The 6952-nt window shown below is 43.1% G+C and overlaps 1 long non-coding RNA gene across 1 annotated transcript; it reads right to left on the bottom strand.

Moving 5' to 3' along the window:
• Nucleotides 1-334: 334 nt before the first annotated feature.
• LOC140457236 (uncharacterized) lies at nt 335-6952 on the bottom strand. The gene is made up of 2 exons (XR_011953340.1): nt 6544-6952; nt 335-1245 (listed from the first exon to the last, which is right to left on the bottom strand). It is a non-coding gene; the product is annotated as an uncharacterized lncRNA (long non-coding RNA).

Here is a 6952-nt window from a genome sequence, read left to right as displayed (position 1 = left end):
CAACATAAACCCAACAGCTAAAAAAACAGTTTTACTTAAAGGAGCCAAGATAGTCATGTATATTGCAGGTGAATATGGTGCAAATAAACCCTGGTTCAATTTGAGCAAAGAAATCCAAACTGCCTTTGCTGATTGAAATCTATGTGCTGTGTGTGATGCGATTGAGAGATAACTCGGTACAACCATCACCAACATTATCCCTGCCTGAAAATGACAGATGGTGAAGTACACAGGGAGAGAAATAAGCAAATGCCTCACTGGGTTGAACATTACTCTGAGCTGTACTCCTGTGAAACAGATATTCCTTCAGTCTCCATTTGATACTTTACTGCAGTTGAACTGAATTGAATTGAATTTATTGTCACATGTACCGAGACACAGTGAAAAGCTTTGTCTTGTGAGTAATACAGGCAGATCACATATTTAAATAGCATAGATAAGTAAATAATAGGTAAACAGGGCAAAACAAAAAGACAGGTACAGGCAAATGCTACAAGTTTGTGAGGCCCTTCAGTATTCTAACAACAGTAGGGTAGAAACTGTTTTGGAACCAGCTGGTGTGTGTGTGTATTCAGGCTTCTGATTCTTCCTCCCGATGGTAGAGGTTGTAGAAAAACATTGCCAGGGTGGGATGGATCTTTGAGAATGCTGGCGGCCTTTCCTTGACAGTGGGCCTGGTAGATGGATTCTATAGATGGGAGGCCTTTGTGATTGTCTGGGCGAGTTCACCACTCTCTGTAACTGTCTCTGATCTTGAATGGTACAGTTGCCATACCAGGTAGTGATACATCCAGACAGAACGCTCTCGATGGCATACCTATAAATGTTAGCAAGGGTATTTGCCATCATGCAAAAGTTCCTCAGCTGCCTGAGGAAGAAGAGACGTTGTTGGGCCTTTGTAACCAGTACGTCCATATGAAGGGTCCAAGAAAGCCTGTTGTTGATGACCACTTCCAGGAGCTTGCCACTCTCCACTCACTCTACCTCTGTGCTGTTAATGTGTGGGGGGGCATGAGTAACATCCCGCCTCCTTGGTTTTGCCGGCATTGAGAGCTAGGTTGTTCTCAGTGCACCATTTTTCCAGGTCTTCCACCTCCTGTCTGTAGTCTGTTTCGTCACCATCTGAGATTTGACCGACTACGTGGTGTCATCAGCGAACTTGTAAATTGCCTATCCTGATTGAGTTGAATGCAGATCCCTCCTCAACTGATCTGGAAAAAGCTGTTGAGTGGATTGTCAAAATTTCTGTAAGTACACAAAAATGAAAAGATTGTCAAAACCAATGTGGGTCTATTCATAATTGGAAATATAGAAAAAGTAAAGATTCTAAGTACTCGTATCTGTCTTCAAAGAGGAGGATACAATATGTTTCCCAGAAATAATTAAGTTGGACAATTCTAGTATTAGTAAAATGTAGAATATGAGATGTAAATAGGACTGAATGTTGAGAAACTGGGGACCCTCAGGGGGTATCTGGCTCATTGGGAGAGTGAAAGAGAGGGAAGCAGTAGGGGCAGCTAGTCAGATTGTCTTCATTCTCCTGACAAAACAGCTCCATGAGTTTGCTCTTGTTTTTGGGACGTGAAGCTGGAGGACTTGGAGAGAGGGAGAGTGCTTGAAAAGGAACAGTCTCATGTTATAGACATTTAAGAGACTCAAAACACTTGTGGGTAAGACAAAGGGAATTTATTTCATCTGCAGAATATTAACACCCACGGATGTACATTTGCTCGCTGAGCTGGAAGGTTCGTTTTCAAGGGGTCCGAGTCAATGTGTCTGTTGACAGAGTTCTGGTTGGAATGACATATGATAACTGGAACTCTGTCAACAAACACATTGACTTGAACCCCATTTGCTACCCTCTGAGAAAAAGAACAGGAAGGGGCACCACCAACCCAAGGAAACCAAAACACACAAATAGGAGGCAGGTCATAACACCAGTGCTTCACTGGACACTCACTGATGATGTTACCTAGTATGGTGATGAAACATCTGAGGACAAACCTTCCAACTCAGCAAACAAACTACTAGAGAAGATGCAAAACCTGACCTACTCTTGGGAAATAAGGCAGGGCAGGTCACCGAGGTATCAGTGGGAGAGCACTTTGGGGCCAGCGACCATAAGTCAATTAATTTTAAAACAGTTATGGAAAAGGATAGACTAGATCTAAAAGCTGAAATTCTAAATTGGTGGAAGGCAATTGACGGTATTAGGCAAGAACTTTCAAAGCTGATTGGGGACAGATGTTCACAGGTAAAGGGACGGCTGGAAAATGGGAAGCCTTCAGAAATGAGATAATGAGGGTTCAGAGTTAAGGTGAAAGGAAAGTCTGGTAGGTGTGGGGAATGCTGGATGACTAGAGAAATTGAGATTTTGGTTAAGAAAAAGAAAGAAGCTTATGACAGGTAGAGACAGGAGAGATTGAGAGAATTCTTAGAAGAATATAAAGACAGTAGGAGTATGCTTATGAGGGAAATCAGGAGGGCAAAAAGGGGACATGAGATAGCTTTGGCAATAAAAGGTTTTTGTAAATACATTAAAGACAAAAGAGTAACTAGAGAGAGAATAGGGCCCCTCAAAGGTCAGCCTATGTATGGAGCCGCAGGAGATGTGGGAGATTCTAAACAAGTATTTTGCATCAGTGTTTACTGTGGAGATGGACTTGGAAGTTCTAGAATGTGGAGAAATAGATGGTCTCATTTGAAAAACATCCATATTACAGATGAGGAAGTGCTGGATGTCTTGAAACGCATAAAAGTGGGTAAATCCCCAGGACCTGATCAGGTGTACCCTTGAACTCTGTGGGAAGCTGGGAAGTGATTGTTGGGCCCTTTGCTGAGATATTTGTATATTGGATAACCACAAGTGAGGCGCCAGAAGACTGGAGGTTTGCTAACATGGTGTCACTATTTAAGAAAGGTGGTAAGGAAAAGCCAGGGAAGTATAGACCGGTTAGTCTGACATCAGTGGTGGGCAGTTGGAGAGAATCTAATGGACAGGATTTACATATATTTGGAAAAGCAAGATAATGGATACTCAACATGGCTTTGTGTGTGGGAAATTATGTCTCACTAACTTAATTGAGTTTTTTGAAGTAACAAAGAGGATTGATGAGGGCAGAGTGGCAGACGTGACCGTATGGACTTCAATAAGGTGTTTGACAAGGTTCCTCATGGGAGACTGGTTAGCAAGGTTAAATCACATGGAATATGGGGAGAACTAGCCATTTGGATTCAGAACTGGTTCGAAGGTAGAATAAGAGCGTGGTGGAGGGTTGCTTTTCAGACTGGAGGCCTGTGAACAGCAATGTGCCACAAGAATCAGTGCTGGGTCCACTGCTTTTTGTTATTCATATAAATGATTTGGATGTAAACATAGGAGGTATGATTAGTAAGTTTGCAGATCACACTAAAATTGGAGGTGTAGTGGACAGTGAAGAAGGTTGCAACAGGGTCTTGATCAGATATGGGGCAATGGGCTGAGCAATAGCAGATGGAGTTTAATTTAGATAAAGGTACGGTGCTGCATTTTGGAAAAGCAATTCGGGGCAGGACTTATACACTTAATGGTAAGGTCCTGGGGAATGCTTGGAGATCTTGGAATGCTCGTTCATAGTTCCTTGAAAATGGAGTCACAGGTAGACAGAATGGTGAAGGCGACATTTGGTATGCTTGCCTTTATGGGTCAGTGCATTGAATGTAGGAGTTGAGAGAAAATGTTGCAGCTGTATAGGACATTGGTTAGGGCATTTTTGGAAGACTACATGCAGTTCTGGTCTCCCTGCTGTGGGAAGGATGTTGTGAAACATGAAAGAGATAAGATTTAGAAGGGATGTTACCAGGGTTGGAGGGTTTGAGTTACACTGAGAGGCTGAATAAGATGGAACTTTTTTCCCTGGAGAGTCAGAGGCAGAGAGGGAACCCTGTAGAGGTTTATAAAAATCATGAGGGGCATGAATAGGGTGAATGGACAAGGACTTTTCCTTGGGGTGGGGGAGTCCAAAACTAGATGGCGTCGGTTTAAGATGAGAGAGGAAAAATTTAGAAGGGCCATAAGGCGCAACTTTTTCATGCAGACAGTGGTGAGTGTATGGAATGAGCTGCCAGAGGAAGAGGTGGAGATTAGTACAATTACAACAAGTAAAAGGCATCTGGATGGGTATAAGAATAGGAAGGGTTTAGAGGGATGCAGGTGAAACGCTGGCAAATAGGACCAGATTAATTTCAGCTATCTGGTCGAGTTGTACCAAAGGGTCTGTTTCCATGCTGTACAGCTCTATGACTCTATGCCAAACTGGGACGAATACCTTTTGTAGCTTGTCCATGCGTTCTTTAAATGTTTGCCAAAACCCATCTCCCATCCTCTATTTAAATATTGGTCCACAATTTATCACAATTAACTCACACCAGTACTATTATCATTTTCTTTCTTTTGTTACAGTCTCAGTCACAGAGAAAGCATCACCCATCATCTTAATGAAGAATTCTATCCTTTTGTGGTCACTCTTCCTTTCTTGTTACCCAATACCATCTGCTTCTTCAACATATTGATACATTAAACTGTTCCATATACACACTAAGAACCCTTCTATTGTATTGCTACTGACTTGATTTGCCCAATTTATATGCTGATTAAAGTCCCCCATAATTACAGCCCTAACATTTTTACTTGCACCTCTAATTGCCATTTGAATGCTGTCCTCAATATTGCTATGGCATACTGGCATCTATATCCAACCGTCCTATCATTTTCTGCCAATTGATGTTTCTAAGCTCAACCCACACAGATTCTACTTCACCAGAGCCTATATCCTTGCTCACAATCACATTAATTTCCTGTTTCAGTCAGCAGTTCTAACCCACCTCCTTTGCTTTTTTGCCTTCCAAACCTGTCTTTCTTGGACAACCTGCTGATTCCAGTACCAATCTCATAAACCTCCCCTTAACCACTTCCAATAAATTTACAAAAGACCATCAAAGCCTGCACACAGTAATCCAGTTGTGATCTCACCAATTTCCTATAAAATGAAGCAGAACATTTAGATTTATGTTAGATTCCTGTCATCATAAAGGATACAGCCCATTAACTTTGATTACATGCCAAATGTTCATACGAACTTTGTGACTCATACTCTGTAAACCCTAAATCCCTCTGCACCTCAGAATTCTGCAGTCATTATCCACTGAAGGAATACCCTGCTGTTTATTACTCTTCCTGTAAAAACGATGACTTCTCATTTTCCTCATTATACTCCAGCTGCAAGATATTTTGCCCATACAACCTCATGTCTTGGTCACAACATGGTTTTCTATCCATCTTTAGCTACATTGCCTTCAATCCTCTCATCGAAGTGATTTATGTAAATTGTGAAAGGTTGGGTAGTATATTAGGCCCAACCGTCTCCAGTATGGGCAAGAAATAGAATCAAGAATCCTTACAGCGCAGAATCTGCACTAACCCTCCTTACAGCATGCTACACATACTCACCCCAATTAACACATCTCAGTAATACCACATGGGGTTTTGACCATGGCTAACCCACCTAATCTATACATCTGTGGACAGTATCAGGCAATTTTAAGGACCACAATCCACCTAATCTGCCATTCTGTGGGCCATGGAAGGAAATATGAGTACCTGGAGGAAACCCATGCAGTCAGAGGGAGTACATGCAATCTCCAAACAGATATTCACCCAAGGGTAGAATCAAACTCTGCACTGCTGCCCCACAGCGCAGGAACCAATCATGCTGCCCAAAATTGACTGGTAAGACCTGGGATTCAACCAGGAACCTTTATATCTCCAGACTAATATATTATATACTAATAGCCAACTGAGGGGAATAAAGCTCTTCTTCTCCCCAGAATGATTGGTACTATACATTCCTCTGAAGAGAATCAATGGCTTCAAAAAGAAAATTAGACAAGCATTTAAGGGAAATAAACTTGCAGGGTTTTGGGGAGAGCAATGGGAATTAGAGAAACTGCATTTCTGTAAATTGGCATTGATGAAATAGGCTAAATTACTTCTTTCTGTGCCGTAATGAATCTAAGACTGATTTTTTTTTAGATTTAGATTACTTACAGTGTGGAAACAGGCCCTTTGGCCCAACAAGTCCACACCACCCCGCCGAAGCGGAACCCACCCATACTCCTACATCTACCCCTTACCTAACACTACGGGCAATTTAGCATGGCCAATTCACCTGACCTGCACGTCTTTGGACTGTGGGAGGAAACCGGAGCACCCGGAGGAAACCCACGCAGACACGGGGAGAACGTGCAAACTCCACACAGTCGGTCACCTGAGGCGGGAATTGAACCCGGGTCTCAGGCGCTGTGAGCAGTGCTAACCACTGTGCCACCATGCCGCAACCTCAGTTCATAATATAACCCTGGAGTCCAGCAATCACAGGCAAATCTGCACTGGTCCCCCAGGAAGGTCCACAGTCTCTCCAAGCTCAACAGTCGTACCAAGCCATATTCTCCGGGGCTGCTTTGCACACGATTTTGAATTTCTCAAAGCTTTCCAGTGGCACTAACCTCGGAAAGTCTTTTCCCACAGACCCAACAAACCAACCTATCACCGTGCTGATTGATGATAAAGCGCTGGTGAATGGAGTGACTCTGTTAAGATTTTTGCTGGGATGTCTGGTTGGAAGGAACGATCCGAAATGCGTAAGACCATAGGACGTGGGAGCAGAAGTTAGGCTATTCAGCCCATCGAGTCTGCTCGGCCATTCAGTTCGTGGCTGTTAAGTTTCTGAACCCCACTCTCCCGCTTTCTGCCCGGAACCCTTGATCCCCTTGACAATCCAGAATCTATCTGCCTCAGTCTTAAATACACACTCAATGCCGTTGCATCCACAGCCTTCCATGGCAAGGCGGTGAATGAGATGTACAAACGAGAGTGCACAGAATGCATTCCTCCTCCCGTCCAGGCCACAATACT

This window comes from Chiloscyllium punctatum, chromosome 31 (genome assembly GCF_047496795.1).
Source record: "Chiloscyllium punctatum isolate Juve2018m chromosome 31, sChiPun1.3, whole genome shotgun sequence".
Taxonomy (NCBI): domain Eukaryota; kingdom Metazoa; phylum Chordata; class Chondrichthyes; order Orectolobiformes; family Hemiscylliidae; genus Chiloscyllium; species Chiloscyllium punctatum.
This window is presented reverse-complemented; position numbering and strand designations above follow the sequence as displayed.